Here is a 22,270-nt window from a genome sequence, read left to right as displayed (position 1 = left end):
ACTGTATTTTATGTGGGCTTATCTGTGTGTCCTCTATTCTGTACCACTGATCTACCTGTCTTATTTTTATGACAATACCATGCAGTTTTTGTTAGTATTGCTCTGTAATATATTTGAAGTTCTCATATTGTGATAACATCTGCTTCACTCTTCCAGCTAAGAATTGCTTTAACTATTTTGGGTTTCTTATTCCTCAATGTACAGCCATTCATGCTCTCAGCATTTTCTGTCACTGGCTAAAATCTCACTATTTTTTTCACCTTTGAAGTGGGCATTTATCTCTACCACTACAGAGGACTGCATCACTGACATTATTTTTCTCCTTTGGATCTTACTCAATTATGGGGAGAGACAAGTAGTGTCTCCCCAAGTGTTATACTGAAGTATTGGACTAGTAAAATTACTCCTGATTAATGTCAATAAGTACTGGGTTCAGAGGGGCACACATGTACTTACATGTACTTGAGTGGCTGAGGCAGGCTTCTCTCAGGTTTCTAGCCAACCAAGAAATTGATTGACAACTTTTCTCCAAATATAATCACATGGATTTAAATTTTCTATGAATCTTTCCTAATACAAATTTTGCCTCACTCTATCTTGCTCCTTTTCTCTGCTTGAGCCATCCTCTGTAAGTTCTCCTTTCCAATTCATATATCATCAGATAAACTCATTCCATTTAAAAACTTTTCTATATACAGCCTTTCGTACTCTCTGCGTTTCTTGCTTCTGACTGATAACCTCACTTTTGAAGTCTCCATTCATCTCAATCTAGATAAAATTGCATTCCTGGCACCTTTTGTCTCCTCTAGCTCTTACTACAAACTCAAATTTGAGGGGAAACAAGTAAAATTGTTGACAGCAAAATGAAGTAGAATTTGTCCCATTAAGTCCAGTAGTTGATAGAGTAGAAAGTAAAAGGAGTGTTCACAGGTCCCATGTTTATTACCCAGTATGATAACTGGGAGTATTTAAGATAGCCCTATTGAAAACAAGCAGATTCTGATAGGAATAAGAGGCTTAGTCATGGAAGTTTCACAAGAAAGTAACTTCTAAAATTTTAAGGTAAAGAAATCCAAAGAAATGTATAAAAAACGCAAAAGGAGTTCATTGATAAAGATGTTAATGTGATTACTTTTTTGGGACACTAAAGATGGGGTTAAATGGATTTTTAAAATTTAATATTTGAAGGAAGAGATAGTAAACTGTGTGATGTTTCATGTTTCACTGGAAATTGAGTATTTTTTTCTCTGAAATCTTCTTTCACCTTGAGTAGGGTCAACCTGTGAGTTATTATAGGTCTTATACATGGCATGGTGACACCTAGTGTCTCCCAATGGTATTATAAAGTATTGGATGAGTAGAACTACATCCCTATGATGTACTGCACTCAGAGGGGCATGCCTGTAATTGCAGGTCCTTGAGAGGCAGATGTAAGCCCCTGTCAGGTTGCCAGCAAACAAGGAAATTAACAGACATTCCATCCCAAATATGAAGACATGGGGTTTGAAATAATTCCTATGGTGCTTGATAGGATACACATGTTCCTGCATAAAGTACAAATGGCCACACACACGCCAACAATTAAGTATTTCAAATAATGGCTATATTCACCTAAACTCAAGCTTAATTTAAAATTATCATTGGGAAAGTAAAATTTTAGAATTATAGTTACTGTTCCTTTTTATTTGGATAAATTTTCTTCAACATTAATAGAATAAGGTAGTTTAAGTAAATCTGTGCATGTTTCAGGAGAGTCACACTTGGATGTTTCAAAAGAGGAAGTGGAGGAGAGACTCCATGGCACTGGATTTAGCCAGCAACATGTATGCATACATGTCATTTTGAATTCCAAATATCTTCTTTCTTTTGTTTTCAGGAGGTAAATTAGGGCAAATGACATAACCTAATACACTTTGGGCATCCAACATCACAATTTCATATTTAATTGTACAACATGTAAGTGGTCATGAATCTGAAAATAGTTTTAGAAATCAAGGTGGATTAAAGATAAACTTTATGCAAGAAATTGGACCAATATTTTAGAACACTGTTTTGATTTGAACTGTGTAACATCCTTAAATGATGAGAGATAAATTAGAGACTGACAAGTAGTCAGTTGACACTAGGAACATACATAAATGTAATGACCAATGAGCAGATTCATGTAAAATCATCTTCATTTCCAAAGGATCACCACTGAATTTCACATGACCTGCCATCCATGCCATAGTTTAAAAATCATATTCCATGATTTCCAGTGTCTTGATTAAAGAAGATAAAATCTATAAAACAGACACATACCTTCTTGTTAATAGAACCAAAACCATTCAGGATGCATACTTTATTATTATTGATAATTATTATTATTACTTTATTAAATTATTACTGATAATTTACAGAAAATATCTATCAGGTTTATGTTCTTTCACTTCAAGAATGCAAAAGAATTATTAAACATATTTAACCTACCTCTTTACACAATGTTAGACTAAAGTACTTTGATGCATTTGTTGGGATGTAATAAAATATTGGAGGTGTCATTTTGCCACCTGGTTCTCATGTTGTATGTGTCAGGCAGTGGAGGACTTGCATGCCTTTCAGTGGATTTCTCTTCCACAGCTACACATGAGTTCTTGTAATATGCAGGTTTGTCATGGAGATGGGTCTGGTGCATTGTTTATATCTGAGCATCACATCTGAAAATGAACATGATACACATGATAGTTTCATTCAGTATCTCTGCAAGGAGAAAAATGCACTCAATCAATGATCACAGCTCACAGAAAAATATTTACCATGAGTAAATACAATGTATGATTAAATGATCTCAAGAACACCACAAAATAAGGAACTGAGTGGGAAAGCTCAGCTTCATAAACACTGCATATGCTTGTGTCTCCTGTGCAAAGTATTGTTGCACATAATTTAATGGTCTTATTTCCAATTCCAATGATTTCACATAGATGAGAATTGTGATGTGCAAAGGGTGATGATGAAATCTATATGGAAGTAATTATCACTATTATTGTTTTCCAGAGTGACTCTGAGCAACATGCAGAGGTGTGTGCTTTTTGTGGACATGCAGAAGGTAAGAACCACATAGGATCCAAAGTACCTTGCAGAGAATATTGCCAAAAATATGGGCACTACTATATAGTAAATGCTCAAAGAGTGTGTCTGTTACCTAGCTATTGAACAAAAAAGAAGGTAAGGAGTGGCATAACATATTAGGTTTCAGCCACTGATTTAATTGTGGGTATTGCTAAGAAGAGAATGGTGAATTTCCTTTAAGATATGCTTTTATCTCAGTTAAATTGGAAATAAGGAAAAGGAGAGAAAAAGAGGAAAGGAGGACTGAGAACTGCAGTAAGTATACAGAGTCAAAAAGGAAAAAAAATCAATGGTTCTCAGGAGAGGTTGAGAAATTAAAGCCCCATATGAGAAGGGAAAGGAGCAGTTTTTTTCATACTGAGGGAAAAACTTGTGAGTTTCAAATTTTCAAAATGAATGAAAGGGAATATAGATCTGTCTCAACCTTGGTGAGTTTTTCACAGTTGGAAATGAAATGAGGCATGAAGACCTGATCTACAAAGCTAAGTTCGTTGACCTACACTGAGTGGGAATATATAAAATCTAATGATTGCAACATGGTGCCACTCTCTATGACAAAAAAAAAAAAAAAAAGATAGAAACAGCAAATGGAAAATTAGAAAGATATATGAGTAGTCAAGGGGAATTCCCCAAATCCACAGGTATCTAAAATTCACTTTGGAATGATCCTTCGAAAATTTAATTTGAAGATACTCCAAGGGAGGAATCCAGAGCTGCATTCTCATTAACATAGATGAATTGGAGGCTGACAAAGTTCACACTGGAACTGTAAAACTGTATGGAATCATCTCTGGGACCATGTTCCAAACCTTCTGACTCAGCAGATCCTGGCCTCAACAAGTCAATTACATTCTAAGGTGATTCCATTGATTCTGGTCTACAGAAAACACTGTTTGTTGCAAGAGAATGGATGTCCTTTTTGGAAATACACAAGAACATTTCCTGGTTCCTACAGTTCAGGACACAAACACATCAAGTGCAAGCATAAATCTGACTTTCATTCTGAGCAGGTCTCTTGAAGACTGGGAGCAACTCAGAAGATAAGATGGCAAAAGTATATGACTAAGATTTATTTGTTAGTTTGGCAGGTAAGAAGGAGTGACAAGAATAAAAGATGCAAAGACACAAGCTCCCACCTCAGATTTTTCTTTGGACTACCTAAAGGGGAGAGGGAGAGAGAAACTAGGAATTATGATGAAATGGAGAAAATGTTTCTCAGCTCTTTTCACCTTGTCTGCTTTCAAATTCAAATCTGGTGTAGAGATGATTGGAACCCATAGGGGCTGCAAGAATCAGGGCATTCCACAGCTCCCAATTTGTCCCCTCCTTATCTAACAGACACCACAATGTGTGAGGCTTCCATATGTGTCATTGAGGTGAGCCAACTTGGATTTTTGAAGCATTCATTGTTTAAAAGAAGACTAATTTTCCTTTGGTACTCTTCTTATAATCATCATTAATCATTTTGTTTCCATCAGTACTTTATTGGTGTGCTGTTGGAAAACCAGGTCTTTGGCATGCCAGAATAGCAGGATATTAGTGAGATATCTTTGGAACTCAAGAAAGCAAATGTTATCACCTGAGAGACTTGAACAAATACATGAAAATCCACTTCAGATTCATTTTTAACCAGAAGCCAGTAAACAGGTTATTCCTAAAACACCATCACTATTACACTTAGTGAATTTACCATTTACTATGAAACACAAGAGTTTATTGATATCTGATAATTATGCAAGCTTTCAGAACACTTTTGTTTTGGACTGCTTTTCTGAACTCTTTATGCATTATCAAACCTTTTTTTTCACAGATATGGGACCACACACTTTACACAAAAGAGCAAAAAGAAACTTGATGGTGGTGAGATGAGGGGACACAGGAAAAGTAGATGCATCAGTTGCCAGCATGGGTATGAACAAACACAAACAACCAAATGTGTATTAGCAGTTATTCTAAACACTTATCTAAGCTGAGTAGCTCAGAAAACTGTCTCAGATGAATAAAAGAGTGTATCTTCCCCTGGAATCTCATCACGACTTTGGACTTAGTAATTACAAGGCAAATGATAAACAGGAAATGTACTTATCATTAAATGGATTAAATGATTCAGAGAAGATTCACTCAAGTTGCCAGCTGCCACATTTTCATACTCCTTTGGCATTGATCTTCTCTGGGTCCCTCACTCCTCCTTGGAATACAGATCACTTTGCCCTCCAGCATTCTCTATCTTGCCATTAGTATATATGCCAATAGCTTTGTGTTAATGGTCATTGAAGACTGGTTTTACCATTGGATACTTGACTGCAAATTTTTCAAAACGTCTGTTCCTGACTCCAATTCTGAACATTTGAGTCTTGCAGCTTTTGTCAACACATATATATTTATTTTTTGCTTTCCTGTAAATTGCATCTCTCATTTACTGAAGAACTGTCTATCCAGAAATTTTGACTAAAAGTTATAAATCGAGAATATCCTTGGACAGAGCAATGAAATGTTGACTCATATTTCTTTGACATGTTCTCAATGGTGAACAATGAGGGAGATCCTCTTGCATGCTAATCAGTTGTTCTCCCACTGAGACTCTCCCACGGTTCTCTCTAATTCTCATGTGTGTTGTTAATATGTAAGTTGCACAAAAGAGCTCACCAAGATCCTAAATGAGTTTCCTCAAAATAGAAAGATATTGCCCTAGAAGGAGCAACATGGTAAATGAAAGAAACATTCACAATTGCTCCATTGTTTTTTTACATGATAAAGTGGAAACTTTGAGATATGATCAGGAGCAGTGTCTCACATTCCTGTAGCCCAGATTCTTTTTTGTTCTTTAATTAGACTTCATTCTATACTGGTCACTGAAAGTTTTCTATTCTCTGTATTTTGGAAACATTTCCTCCAATCAATCCAGCATCTACTTCATAGATTACTAATTCCTTCTCATTATTCATCACCATTCATGCATATGTTCTTGATGTCTACCTGCTGGTAGTTTTTAGGATGATCCTGGTCTTATGCTTTTAATGCATATGGGACCATCAGGTCTGTTTAGAACATGGAAGTCTCTGTACCTTCACTTCTATAGGTAATTTTATAATAAAAATTCTGCCACATCTCTATTTTTATCCCTCTCTCTGCCTACTAAATCATCTCTCAGTTCTCCTTACCATTCCCTGTATGAATGGCCTCTGTCCATTTTAACTCTGTCTCTATGTGCAACCTTTCATGGTTTCAGCATTCCTTGTCACTGGCTGACCACCTCACTACTGAACTATCCATTCATGTCTATCTCTAGAAAAAAGTTAATCCCTGTCTTCTTGCATCTCCTCTGGCTCTTAGCACAAATAAATTATGAGTAGAGACACCTAGTATCTCCCAAGTGGTTTTCTGAATTATTGTTTCAGTAAAATCACTCCTCAGTGATATCAGTATGTCCTTGGTTCAGAGGGACACACCTGTAGTTGTAGCTACCTTAGGACTGAGACAGTTTCCTCTCAGGTTTCCCGCCAACTGGGGAATTTACAGACACCCTTTTTTCAAATACAAATAAGTAGTATTTGAAAGAATAGCTACAGAACTTGCCAAGGAAACACATGTCTCTGGGTAAAACAATAAAAAAATTCAAACCCTAGATGTATTCACCTAAAACTTACCTTAATTTAAATCTTTCACATTCACTAAAATTTTTCTATGCTCTATATTTCTGGAAACATTATCTTCAACCAGTGATGCATCAATGTTGTAGATCACTGATGCCTTCTCATTATTCATCTCCATTCATGCTCATGGCCTGATGTCCACCTGCTTGTAGCATTGAGGTTGATCCTGCTCTTCATGCATATGCTGCACATATGACTATCAGCTCTCATTGGAACTTGGATGTCCAAATATTTTACATGTCCTATGAATTTTATTTAATACAAATTGTGCCTCACTCTGCATTTTGTTCATTCTCTTCCTGCACCATCCTCTGGAAGTTCTTTGTCCAATCCCCATATCATCAGATAAAATCATTGCATTTAAGAATTTTTCTGTGCACAGGCTTTCATTCTCTCAGAATTTCCTGTCTCTGACTGATAACCTCAATTTTGAAAGCTCCATTCATCTCCATCTAGAACAGAATCATCCCTAGCACATTTTAACTTCCCTACTCTTTCCACAAACTCAAATATGAGGGGAAAGAAATAAAACTCTTGAGAGAAACATGATGTAAAAGCAATCCTCTCAAGTCCAGAAAATGAAGAACTAGACAGAAAAAGAAACATTTATAGGTCCTATGTTTATCATCCAGTATGGAACCTGGAAAATATCTGAGGAAACCCTAGGGAAAGTACAACCAGATTATACCCAGAATAATGCACATAATCATGGAGGATTCACAAGACTGATTCCTGTTAGAAAAAAGAAGAAAATCAAAGTAATGTAGGAAAAAAAACAACATGGATTTCATTTACAGTGGTGTAAATGTGATCATTTATGTGGGATACAAATATGATGTCCAAGATTTTTAAAATTTATTGTTTCAATGAAAAAATAGTAACCTGCGTGATGTGTCTTTATTCCCTTGAAATTATTTTTTTTCTGAGAAATTTTCTTTAACCTTGAGCAGATCAACCTGTGAGTTATTATCTATTTTGTACATGGTGCCATGCAGTGTCTCCCAATGGTGTTCTGAAGTATTGGATCAGTAAATCTACACCTCAATGATGTGTATATGTACTGGTTTCAAAGGGTCATACCTGTAATTGCAGGTCCTTGAGAGGCAGAGACAAATGCCTGTCAGGTTGCCAGCAAATGAGGGAATTTAGAGATCCTCTGTCATCAAATATGAAGATATGTGGTCGAAATAATTTCTATTTTTCTTGCAATGATACACATTCAGTACATAAAATGTGCAGACCTATACACATACACTAATAAAATATTTCAAATCATAGTTATATTCTCCTAAAATCGTGCTTAATTTATTTTTTTAATTTAAAATATTTTTTTTTTTTCATTTTTACAGACCACATTCTGATTTAGTGTATATAAATGGGGTGCATTTCTATGGTTATACATGATGGAGATTCACTCCATTCATGTAATTATACATGTACATACGGTAATGATGTCTGTCTCATTCCACCATCATTCATACCACCACCCCCTCCCACCTCTCATTTCCCTCTATATAATCCAATATTTCTCCAATCATCTCTTAACCCTCAATTGTGTATCATCATCCACTTATTAAGGGAAAACTTTTGGACTTTTGCTTTTTGGGACTGGCTTATTTCACTTTCCATGATAAGCTTAATTTAAAGCTATCACTTGAAAAATAATATTTTAGGATCATAGCTACTATTCCTTTTCATTTGGATAAATTGTCATTCACATTATATTTTTTGTTATTTTAAGTATATCTGTGCATTTTTCAACTGAGTCACTCTTGGACATGTCATCAAAGGAAGAGAAGGAGTTACTTGATGGCAGTGGATTTAGCCAGCAACAGGTATTCACTTGTGTCAATTTCAATTCCCAATTTCTTCCCATTTTTTTCTTCCAGAAGGTAAATTAGGACAAACATAGTGACCTCATAGAATATTCTTTGGACACCCAAACTTCATTATTTTATTTTAATAATAAAATATATAACTGGTCATGAATGTGAAAATAGTTTCAGGAACCAAGGTGGATTAATTTTATACTTTATGCAAGCAATTGCACTGATGTTATTGAAATAATATTTTCATTTTCTTCTCTGTCATATCCTTAAATTATGGATAAATTGGAGACTTAGGGATAAGCAGTTGAAACTAGGAACATACATAAATGCAATGACCCTAGAACCCATTCATATAAAAACAGTTTCATTCTCAAAGTCTCAAAATTTGATGTCAAATTACTTGTCATCCTTTCCAAAGTTAATGGTATAATTATCCATGGATTCTAGTATCTTTTTGGAGGAAGATGACAAGGTCAAATTGGACACATAAGTGCATGTTAACAGAATCAAAGTCATTAAGAATGAGTACTTTTCTGTTATTTGCAAACATTATCTATTTAAATTTCTTTTCCTGAAAGAGGAACTCAAACAATCCCTGTTCGCTGATGACATGATTATATATTTAGAAGAACCTGGAAATTCCACCAGAAAACTCTTAGAACTCATAAGTGAATTCAGTAAAGTAGCAGGTTACAAGATCAATGCTCATAAATCCAATGCATTTTTATACATAAGTGATGAATCTTCAGAAAGAGAATTTAGGAAAACTACCCCATTCACAATAGCATCAAGAAAAATAAAATATTTTGGAATCAATCTCACAAAAGAGGTGAAAGACCTCTACAATGAGAACTACAGAACACTAAAGAAATAAATTAAAGAAAACCTTAGAAGATGGAAAGATCTCCCATGTTCTTGGATAGGCAGAATTAATATTGTCAAAATGGCCATACTACCAAAAGTGCTATACAGATTCAATGCAATTCCAATTAAAATCCCAATGATGTACCTTACAGAAATAGAGCAAGCAATTATGAAATTCATCTGGAAGAATAAGAAACACAGAATAGCTAAAGCAATTCTCAGTAGAAAGAGCAAAGCAGGGGGTATCGCAATACCAGGTCTTCAACTCTATTACAAAGCAATAGTAACAAAAATGGCATGTTATTGGTACCAAAATAGACAGGTAGATCAATGGTACAGAATAGAGAACATGGACACAAACCCAAATAAATAAAATTTTCTCATACTAGAAAAAGGAGCCAAAAATATGCAATGGAGAAAAGATAGCCTCTTCAACAAATGGTGCTGGGAAAGCTGGAAATCCATATGCAACAGAATGAAATTAAACCCCTATCTCTCACCCTGCACAAAACTCAACCAAAATGGATCAAGGACCTCAGAATCAGACCAGAGATCCTGCATCTTATACAAGAAAAAGTAGGTCCAAACCCTCAACTTGTTGGCTTTGGATCAGGCTTCCTTAACAGGACTCCCATAGCCCAAGAAATAAAAGCTAGAATCAACCACTGGGATAGATTCAAACTAAAAAGCTTTCTCTCAGCAAAGGAAACTATCAGTAATGTGAAGAGACAGCCTACAGAGTGGGAGAATATCTTTGCCACTCATACTTCAGATAGAGTGCTAATTTCCAGAATCTATAAAGAACTCAAAAAACTCTACATCAAGAATACATATAATCCCATCAAAAAATGGGCTAAGGAAATGAACAGACACTTCACAGAAGATGTATGAGCAATCAACAGATATATGAAAAAATTTTCAACATCTCTAGTAATAAGAGAAATGCAAATCAAAACTACCCTAAGATTTCATCTCACCCCAATTAGAATGGTGATTATCAAGAACACAAGCAAAAATAGGTGTTGGCGAGGATGTGGGGAAAATGGTACACTCATACATTGCTGGTGGGGTTGCAAATTAGTGCAGCCACTCTGGAAAGCAGTATGGAGATTCCTCAGAAAACTTGGAATGGAACCACAATTTGACCCAGCTCTCCCACTCCTTGGCCTATACCCAAAGGGCTTAAAAGCAGCATACTACAGAGATACAGCCACATCAATGTTCATAGCTGCTCAATTCACTATAGCCAGATTGTGGAACCAACCTAGATGCCCTTCAGTTGATGAATGGATAAAGAAACTGTGGCATATATACACAATGGAATATTACTCTGCCATGAAGAATGATAAAATTATGGCATTTGCAGGCAAATGGATGAAATTGGAGGATATCATGCTAAGTCAGATAAGCCAATCTGAAAAAACTAAAGGACGAATGATCTCGCTGATAAGCTGATGAGGACATATACGGGGGTTAGTAGGGGTTATTGTTAGTGTTAGGGTTAGGGTTGGGTTTAGAGTTAGGGATAAGGAGGGTGGTAAGAATGGAGGAAGGAAGGACTGTATAGAGGGAAAAGAGGGGTGGGTGGGGTGGGGTGGAAGGGAAATTAATAACAGAATGAATCAAACAAGATTGCTCTATGTAAATTTATTAAAAAAAAAAAAAAACAAGGTCCTAGGCAGCTTATCGAGACCCTGTCTCAAAAAATAAGAAAAAGGGTTGGGGATGTGACTCAGTGGTAAGTGGTAAGTGCCCCTGGGTTTAATCTCTGGTATCCACCCCTTCCTACCTACATTAAATTTGTGGGATAGGTTTTTTAAAACTTATTTTATTTGCTAATGAGAATTGGAATTCCTTTGAAACGTCTCCTTTACTCCTGAACATTCTAGCGATCCTGAATTCATCTGTGACAATGTATGCAGTATTTATAGGAATCTTTTTATGGTGATAAAGCTGCCCATTCATGTAGAGGAAGCTGTTTGTTCCCTACTGAAAAAATGTCAATTTTCCAATGCACATTAAATATTTTTCTTTCAAAATAAAAAAAAATTCTTTTCCTGAAAGAAATGAATGAATTAAATGAATTAATTAAACATTTATTATACCTACTTGTTCAGTGTTGCATCAAAGACCTTGAATGAAATCATTTTAAAACTATGACACATTGAAAATGTCTTTTTGAATACTCTTTCATGTGGTTTGTTAGTAGGTGGAGGATTTACATACCTTTGCATAGATTTATCTTCTACTTTTACTTGTGCTTCCTGCTAGTGTGTATGTTTATCATGGGGATGTGTCCTGGGCAAATTTTATATCTGAGTATCACATCTGAAAATGAGCATGTTCTACATGGCCATTTCACTCACACGAGCATTTCCATATGGGGATAAAATAAAATCCAACAATGATCACAGCTTAAAGCAAACATTTATCACCTGTAAATAAATGTATGACATTTCTCATAGAAACAGGAAAAGCAATCATGAAATTCATCTGGAAGAACAAGAGACCCATAATATCCAAACAATCCTGGGCAGGAAGGATGATGCAGGAGGTATCACAATACCAGACCTTAAACTCTACTATGGAGCAATACTAACAAAAATGGCATGGTATTGGTACCAAAATAAACAGATAGACCAATGGTACAGGATAGAAGACATGGAGACATACCCACATAAATACAGTAACCTCATAGTAGACAATGGTGCCAAAAACAATGGAGAAAAGATAGCCTCTTGAACAAATGGTGCTGGGAAAATTGAACATCCATTTGCAGTAAAATGAAATTAAACACCTATCTCTCACCCTCTACAAAATTCAACTCAAAATGATTCAAGGATCTAGGAATTAGACCTGAGACCCTTCACCAAATAGAAGAAGCAGTAGGCCCTAATCTCCATCACATTGGCTTTGGACAAGATTTCCTTAACAAGACACCCAGAGTGCAAGAAATAAAAGCAAGAATCAATAAATGGGAAAGATTCAAACTAAAAAGTTTTTCTCAGCACAGAAAACAATCAGAAATGTGAAAAGAGAGCCTACAGAGTGGGAGAAAATCTTTTCCACACCCACTTCAGACAGAGCACTCATCTCTATAGTTTATAAAGAACTTAAAAACTTTACACCAAAAATACAAAGAACCCAGTCAATAAATAGGCTAAGGAACTGGGCAGACACTTCACAGAAGAAGATATACAGGTGATCAATAAATATATGAAAAAGTGCTCATCACCCCTAGTAATTAGAGAAATGCAAATTAAAACTACCCTAAGATTTCATCTAACTCCAATTAGAATGCCTATTATCAAGAACACAAGCAATAATAAGTGTTGGCATGGGTGTGGGGGAAAAGGCAAACTCATACATTGCTGGAGGAATTACAAATTGGTGGAGCCACTCTGGAAAGCCATGTGGAGATTCCTGAGAAAATTTGGAATGGACCCACCATTTGACCCAGCTATCCCACTCCTAGGTTTATACCCAAAGGACTTAAAATCAGCATACTACAGTGAAGCGGCCACATCAATGTTCATAGCAGCTCAATTCACAATAGGTAGATTGTGGAATCAACCAAGATGCCCTTCCATAGATGAATGAATAAAGAAACTATGGTATATATACACAATGGAATATCACTCAGCCATAAAGAAGAATAAAATTATGGCATTTGATAGTAAATGGATAAAGTTGGAAAATATGCCAAGTGAAATAGGCCAAACCAAAAATCCAAAGGCTGAATGTTTTCTCTGATAAGTGCATGACAATGTATAACAAGGGGGAGTGATGTGGGAAGAGAAGAATGAAGGAACTTTGGATGGTGTAGATGAAAATGGGGTGGGAGATGGAAATATAGTAGAATGAAACAGTTTTACCCTATGTATATGTAAAATTACATGAATGATGTGAATCTACATTGTGTACAACCATAGAAATGAAAAGTTGTATCCTGTTTTTGTACAATGAATCAAAATGCAGTCTTTAAATATAAAAAAAAATTTAATAAAAAAAGAAGAAAGAAGGAGAAAAATGAAATAACTTCAAAACCCCCTACAAAAAACAGACAAAAAAACTCAATGACATAAACAACAAAAAACTGAGATTTCTCTTGTACTAGTGTTATAGAAAAGAAGATCCAGGATTACGTATTTGACAAACATAACTTTTGGGGGTTTCCTGTAGTCAGACATAATCAGATATTTTCCAACTATTTATTTGCTCTAGTCCCAAAAGGCATATCTTGCTAGTGGCATAAATAAACTAATCTCCTCTGCTATTTGTTCCCCAACCCACCCAGGAAATGCTGAGGGATCTTTGCAATTTGAAGAAAACACACACCCTCCATATCATTCATGTACACAGAGATATTGATCTTTCTAATGTGGGATATTCCTAAAAACACTCTGGTCCTTGGAGCCAGGTAATACAGGTCCCACTGATGGACTCCTGCTGTCAGAGATCTAGAGGTGGAAAAAATTCCATGTGTCTGAGGGTTTCAATGCAACCAGTTGGAGCATGCCAGTCATGGCCTTCTTGCCAAATCTGTGATTTCTTCTAGAAACTGCTGAAAAATATATCACCTGACACTGCTTCAGCACTCCTGAATCCTTCTCTCCCTTGAATTTTCAAAAACTATTCTCCCTCACTATTCTTATTCTAAACCACCCTTTTAAAGAGTCAGTGTTTTGTGGACTTCTACTCAAATAAATTTTCAAAAGACACAACACATTTCTGATAAAATTTTCAGCTCATTCCAGACCACCACTATCCTGAGACCATATGATCAGGGTGAACACCCACCATTCTGTGAAGAGATTTGGCTATATGTCTTGGAAGTGCAAACAAGCTGTGGTTTCTGATCTCTCCCTGGCAATTACTGTCACAGAGCTGCAAGCAATATGTTTCAATGAAAGTGCCCATGATATTTTAATCTTTAGGCAGACCACAGGACCAAGCTCTAGTTGCTCAGAGCTCTCAGCAGATCTCTGACTCAGTTTATCTTTTATAATCACCTTAATCTTGTTGTGAATGCCTCCAAAACCACATTTTATGTCAGAGATCTGTCTTATAAGTTAATATGTAATGTTAGTTTTTTTTTCTGATATCCCAGGGCAAATACCTATATAAAATAACAAGTGAAGGGCTCCAACATGCACATTCTAATTCTGCCCAGGAGTTTTGGCAGTATTTTGAATTATGCTTGATATTATTGCAAAATTCCAAGTCTCTCCTTTGCTGAAGATGTTGTATTTGAATTGAGAGGAATCTGCCTTAGTTTCCTATCTTGCACTAAAATTAGTTCCTTTATGAAAATAAGGAGATTTTGCTGTTACAACCTTTATAATTTTGAAAGTTTTACGACACTGATGTCATACTCTTTGTGTGGATTCACTTTGATATAATGGTGAATCATGAAAAACTAATTTCCTCAAAATCAATCCCAAATAGCTCCATTTTTTAAAATTCACTCTTCTGTTAATGGAAATCTGAGTTAGTTTCATAACTTTATAACTGTGACTTATAATGCTAAAACATTGAAATTTACATGCCATGTGTGCAAACTGATTTTGCTACATTGGTTTGAAGGTCAAGGAATGGGAAATCTGTGTCAGATGGCAATCATATTCCAAGTATCCTGAAGAATCTCCATACTGAGATTTCAAGAGAGGAAGTCTTAATTTTCATTCTCAAGGTGTAAGATCGTACTTTTCTCCCCAATTCTCCACTGCACTTATTATTTGTATACATTGAAGAGAGGAGCTCAGCTTCAGCTGAACTGCACAGGATGTTATCTCATATAGAAATTATTGTATCACCAAATGTAATGGTCTAATCTCAAATTCCAATGACTTCACATTTATAAATATGAAAATGTCTAAGAGTGATAATCAAAACTATATGAAACTCATTATTGCCATTATATTTACCAGAGTGATTCTGAGCAACATACAGAGGTGTCTGCTTCTTTTATATCTGGTCAGTTCCATCCAAGTGCAAAAAAGAAAATAAGTGGATATGTACAAGGTAAGAACCACAAAGGATACAAAATACCTTGGGGAGTATATGGCCAAAATATAGGGGCACTAGTGTATATAATTATCAAAGAGTGTGCCTGTTAAGTAGCTAGTAAGGATAAAGGAATGTAAGAAATGTCAAATGTTGTAAGGTTTCAGCCACAGGTTTAATTGAGGGTATTGCTAAAGAATTAAATTTTGAATTACATTAAAAACATGTTTCTATCACAGGTAAATTTGAAATAAGAAAAAGGACAGAAGAAGAGGCAATAAAGACTGAGAAAGGCAATAAGTATATGGGATCAAAAAGAAAAAAAATCTGTGTTACTCAGGAGAGGGTAGGAAATTCAAGCCACATATGAGAAGCAAAAAAAGCAGGGTTTTCAAAATGTAAGAAGAGTGAATGTGTTTCTAGTTCCAAGGTAGAATGAGAGAAAATTTCACAAGCTTCCTGAATTATTCCCAGTTGGAAATGAAATGAGGAGTAAAGACCTGATCTTCATTTACCATAAATGGTTAGGCATGCACACAATTTAATGACAAGCAGCATGTTTATACATGCTAGGACACTTATAGGGAAGAAATAGCAACTGGAATATTAGAAAGAAGCATGAATATTTATGGAGCATTCTACAAATCCATATATATATATATATATATATATATATATATATATATATATATATAATTAATGTTGGAAATATTACAGATCCTTCTAAACTTTAATTTGAGTCGATATCCTAGGGAGGAAATCAGAACTACATCCAAATGAACATAGAGGAATTGGAATCAGCCAAAGTTTACACTGGGATTCTGAAACTGTAAGGAATCATCTCTTGGAGAACATGTTCAAAGCTCATTCTGACTCAGCAGGTCCTTCTACGTGTCCATAATATTCTATTGAGATTACAATGATCTGGGCCCATAGAAAATATGTCCATTGAGGAAATATACAAAAATATACAAAAACTGGTATAGATTCCTACATATTAGGACACAAGCAGATCAAGTGCAAATATAAATATTGCTTTCATTCTGAACATCTCTTGTAGAGTAAAAAGGACTCAAAATGCCAAGAAGAATAAAGTATATTACAAGAACAAATTTGATATATTGACAGAAAAGAAGAAATGGCAAAAATCCATACAATGTAAAATGGAAAGAAACAAGCCCCCTCCTCTACAAGTTCTTTTGGAAAAGCTAAAGGGAAGAGAAAATGATAGAGGAACACAAGAATTTTACTAGAAAATATTAAGTGGAGAGAATGCTTTTCAACTCTTCTTTGCTTTCAAATCCATATGTGGTATACAGAAGATTATAACCCATGGGGCCTGGAAGAATAAGGGCAACATATAGCTACCAATTACTCCCCTCTGTATAAAGTAGGCACCATAATGTGTGAGGCTTTCTTAGTGTTATTCGAATGAGTGACCTTGCATTTTTGAAGCAATCATTGTTTTAAAGAAGGCTAATAGTTCCATTCTTGTCATTCTTACTATTACCATTAATATTAATGTTTTTATCATTATTTTATTGTTTCTTTGTTGAGAAACCATGTTTCTGGACATTTCATGAATGTACAGCATCACTGAGGATAAATTCTGAAATCTAGAAAGTAAATGTTTTAAACTGGGCTTTTTGTGCAAATACATGTAAAAGCTGTCTAGATATGCCACACAAATTCATTTTTTAACTGGAAATCTTTGTGGTGATTACTCCTCAAACACCAACACTGTTACTCTTAGAATATTTACCAATTTATTTGAAACAAAATAGTTTAATGATATTGAATAATTCTATAAGATTTAGGAACACTTTTTCTTTTGGATTGCCATGTTAGTCCCCTTTATGTCTTATCCTACAGTTTTTCATAGGTGTGTGTGGGACCACATTCTTAACACAAAAGAGGAAAAAGAAAATTGATTTTGGTTAAAACTGAGAATACAGTAAAAGAAGATGAACCAGTTTCCCACATGAGTATGAACAAACACTCATATGTGTATTAGCTGTATTTTAAACACATATCTGTACTAATTGCTCAGAATACTCTCTCAGATGAGCAAACAAATTTACTTTCTCCTGAAAACTCATCATAACTTTGGAGTTATTAATTGTAATAAAAATTAGGGACAGGAAACACATTCAAAAAATGCATTAAATGATTCTGATAGGATTCACAGAGATATGTGGTGCCACATTTTAAATTCAGCTTTGTCATTAAACTTCTCAGGGTCCTTTTTTTCTCTTCTACACACAGATCACTGTGCTTTCCAGCATTCTGCATCTTGGCATGGATATACATACCAATGTCTTAGTATTAAACATCATTGCAAAACTGATTTTACCATAGAAATTTTTTTGACAAATTCTACTAAGCCTCTATTCTTGATTTTAATTTAGTACATTTGAGTCTTCTGACTTTACTCAACATGAAGGCACAATAGAAAGAAGAAACATAAAGGTAAAGTTGTCTTGACCAATGCTAACTCCCAGATATAGGGCCCATATTCATTCAGTAGGAACATGAGGGTACTTTTGTTATATTCAGGTTTTGTTGAGTATATATCTCAATTTATTTTCAGTACCTCAAGATTAACATGCTTCCCATAAGGTAATTCATCTTTTATATTTATGTTACACTATTAAGTTCTTGCTGGATGAAATGTAAAATGTTTGTGTAATAGCTTGCCTCCAAGTACATCAAGCCTATGATTGAAAAGAAAGTTTCTCTTCCAAAAAGAGTAAAATAGAAGAAGGAAGCATAGACACTCAAATCAGGTAACTCTTGAGGTACAACTTCTCTGGAAATCCTACATGAAAACTTTGGACTTCTCACATATGACATGGATTTTTTTTCCACAGTGGGTTGGGAGGATTTTCCCCAACATGTGTGTGTTGATGACTGCATGTACATTTCAAAATATGTTGTGTTTCATGCTCCATATTTTTTCATGTCCTTCACCACTGATGTGGTCAGTCTGCAGCAAGTAAGAATGGAATGTGTGATTATGTGCAATTTATGTTACTCCTTTTCTGTGAAATGAATCCATTATTTGCTAGAGAAGTCTTTCCAGAAATTTTGATTGAGAGGTATAAATCATGAAGGTACTTGCACATTCCAATGAAGTATTTACTCATATTTCCATCCAGGTTCTGTTTATTAATATTTTTCTCAATTGTATACACTGAGTGAGAAACTTTTGCCTGATATCCATTTGCTCTTTCACTGAGCCACTCCCATGGACCTCTCTGATTCTATAGTGGATTTTGTACATCCAAATTTCAAAAATTTGCTCACCAATTTCCTAAACAATTTCTTTCAACATAGGAAAATATTGCCATAGGAGAATCTGCATGGTAAATGAAAGCAACATTCATATTTGTGGTGTTCTAGTACACATCTCATTTGAAATCTTGAGTTTTAGTCAGGAGCAGAGTCTCATATTCGTGTGCCCAACATTCTTTCTTTATTCATGTAATTAATCTTCATTCTACACAGGTGACTGAAAATATTCTATTTCCTGTATTTCTGGAAATATCCCCTCCAATCAGGCCTGCATCAACTTCCTAGTGCACTCCTGCCTTCTCACTATTTATCTCCACTTATGCACACACCACTCATGTTCTCCTGCTTGTAGCATTAAGTTTGTTTCTACTCTTTATGCATGTACTGCTTATGTATCTGTTGGCTCTCTCTGGACCATGGATGTTCAAACATCTTACATTTTGTAGGAATCTCTCATAATCAAAATTCTGCCTCACTCTATCTTGATCCCTCTCTCTGCCTGCACTCTCTTCTGGCAGTTCTACTTACCAATTTCTATATCACCATAAGATAACATTTCCATTTAAACCCTGTCTGTACGTACATTTTCTACCTTTGGTGAATAAACTCATTTTGCAGTCTCCATTTACCTCCATCTCTGGAAAATACTTCATCCCTGGCACCTGTTACTTTCTGAAGCTCTTAATACATGCTCATTTATGTGTGGAAATAAATAAACCTGTTGACAGTAATTTGATGTTAAAGCAGCCCCCTCAGTTATAGAAACTGATGGGCTACACAGGAAAAGAAATAATTTACTTATCACCTATTTATTACCCAGAATGGATACTGAAAAATGTCTTTTGGTAGCCCCAGAGAAAGTGAAACCAGTGTATGTCATGAATTACAGGCATAATCATGGAAGTTTCACAAGACAGAATGATGCAATAATCCATACCAAAAAAAAAAAAAAATAGGAACGAACCATGTCTCCAACTCTAGATGTTACTTTGGAAAACTTAAGTGAAAGCTAAAGTTTGGCAGAAATATTAGATATTAGGTAATTTTGGGTGGAACCATGAGGAAACTATGATAATGCAATTTAGCTCTTTTCAGTATATACCCCTCAAACTAAACCCCCCCATACCTACCAGACTCCATGATGTACATGGCATCCATTTGAGTCATTCAGATGAGAAGCATATCATATTTAAATCATTGTTTTCTTTTTAAAAGTTATTCTTAAATATCATTATTATTTTTCTTATGTTTACCATTATTATTTTATTGGTGCTTTAGAATGAAACCAAGTTCTTTGGCTTCAAAGTAATTCACTTTATTACCCAACAAAATTCTTGTCTATAGATACCTAATTTTTTGATCAGTCATCCCTTTTATTAAAAACTTGATACACTGTCAAGATAAGCCACAGCAGACTCAGTTTTCAACTCGAAGTTTTTATGAAGTATATTCCTTGAATACCAGGACTGTTACTATTAGTGCATATACCACTGACTGAAATACAAAGCCTTATTAATGTTCAATAATTCTGTGAGCTTTTAGTTCCCTTTTTTCTTTAGATTCCTAAATCTCAAATCTTTCTGCCTTCTCATACATTATTTTTTATGTGGAGTGTGTATCTTTGCAAAAGAGTGGAAAGAAACTTGATGTTGGTTATACCTTAAGATCCAGAAAAAAAAAAAACAAACAAACAAAAAAAAACAGTTTCCCATGTGGGTATGAAAAACAAGGACATGTTATTCCAAAGGCATATTTCAGAGCTAATTAGTTCAAAAAACTCTCTCTGATGAGAAATTGTGTATACCTTCTTCTGAAACCTCATCACAAATTTGGACTTATTAAATAGCCAGACAAATGGAGAGAAGTTCTGTACTTGTAATAAAGTGAATTAAATAATTCTTATCTGTTTCATGGAAGAGATGTATGACTACATTTTTACTTCAGCTTTCATGTTGAACTTTTCAAAACTTTCATTCCTCTGAAGAGGAATCACTGTGCTCTCCATTATTCTGCATCTTTCCATTGTTATATGTACCCTTTGCTATGTGTTTGTGGTCATAGAAACCGTGATCTTAATGTTGGAAATATAACTGCATGTTTTACTAAACCTATATTCCTAATAATTTTTTACCACATTTTAGACATGAGAACATTTAACAAAAAGTCCTTAACAAACACAGAAACCCGAAAGTTAATATTATCTTTACTATACATAACCACTGGGACTTAGCTTCACATTCATTGAGGAGAAAGATGAGGGTTTTTTTTTATATATTTAGATTTTGTTGAGTGTACATTTCCTTTGCTTTTCAGTAACTCAGGACTCACATGCTTTTGGCAAGGTAATTAATCTTCTATGATTATTTTATGTTATTAACTGGGTATTGAAGTGAATACATACTGTTTATGTAATATCTTGTCTCCAAGCACAGGAAGCCTACCATCGTAATCAAAGATTCTCTTCCATATAAATCAAAACCGAAGAAGGTAACAAGGACACTCAAATCAGAAAAATTTTTGAAGTAAAATTTTTCTGTAAAGTTAGCTAAAAACATTGGAAATGCTGGCAGTTTTCCTATTCCTAATTTTCCCCCCAACTTATTGAGAGGATTTATCCTCCAAAAGACCAAAGTCAATATTGGTATTCATATTTTCTTCAATGATATATTCCTGCATAAGAAAGATTTTTAAAATTTAAACTTTTTCTCAGATTTCTTTGTCTTTCATTCTCCAATGTGATCCCTTTGCCATTTATGAATTCTCAAAGGTAAATTATCAGACCATAATCTTTTAAAAATAATATAGTTTTAAAATTCTTATTGCAGAGCTAGGCAATGATGAAAATTATATTCCCAGCTTTCTAAAAGATTTAGGCACAAATTTTACTAGAGGCAGAATGTAGGGTTCAGTTTGGTAAATATAGAGAAGACATCTCTTAAAATAATGTAGTTTATTTCTAGTACAAGACCCAGCCTATTGAGTAATTACAATGAATATATGTTGTACTTTAGGTTACAATGTTTTTTTTTTCTTTTCTATGGAGGAGAGGATTGAAACCAGGCCTTTTCACATGCTGAGCAGTTGCTCTACCACTGAGATTGGCTGCCAACCTTCTCTTTAAATTTGATGAACCTATAAAATCCTTTTATCTAAATTGTTCAGAGAAAATACTTAAATTACTTCACTCAAAATAGGAAGATGTTTAAAGAAAAATCACAAGATAAACAAGCAACTTAAACAGCTCAGGTGCTTAATATTGCATCTTATTTGATTCCTTATGTTGGTACAATAATGAGGAGAGTCTCATTTTCCAGAGACCCAGAATTGATTTTTTACTCATTAAATAAAACTTGATTCTTCACCAGGTTACTGAAAATTTTGTATCCCAAATGTCCTGAAAACATTCGCTTAGTTCAGGCCTGCATCATCTTGATTTTGCACTGATGCATGCTTATGCCCTCACCTTCATCTTCCCACATTCTGGGTGATCTATTTCCAATGCAATTCTCACAT

General features: G+C 34.8%; 1 protein-coding gene across 1 annotated transcript in view; it reads left to right on the top strand.

Annotated features, from left to right (window-relative positions):
* The window catches only part of LOC306652127 (uncharacterized protein), a 154,897-nt gene that overhangs the window by 31,411 nt on the left and 101,216 nt on the right, over positions 1 to 22,270 (top strand). The window contains exons 4-6 of the mRNA XM_079125177.1: positions 1,750 to 1,823; positions 3,037 to 3,088; positions 4,922 to 5,020. The gene's annotated coding sequence lies outside the window, so the exon portion shown is untranslated. The remainder of the gene's footprint in view (positions 1 to 1,749; positions 1,824 to 3,036; positions 3,089 to 4,921; positions 5,021 to 22,270) is intronic.

This window comes from Sciurus vulgaris, assembly GCF_902686455.1.
Source record: "Sciurus vulgaris genome assembly, contig: HiC_scaffold_629_arrow_ctg1, whole genome shotgun sequence".
Lineage (NCBI taxonomy): Eukaryota > Metazoa > Chordata > Mammalia > Rodentia > Sciuridae > Sciurus > Sciurus vulgaris.
Note: the sequence above shows the minus strand (reverse complement) of the source record. Positions and strands in the feature narration are given on the sequence as shown.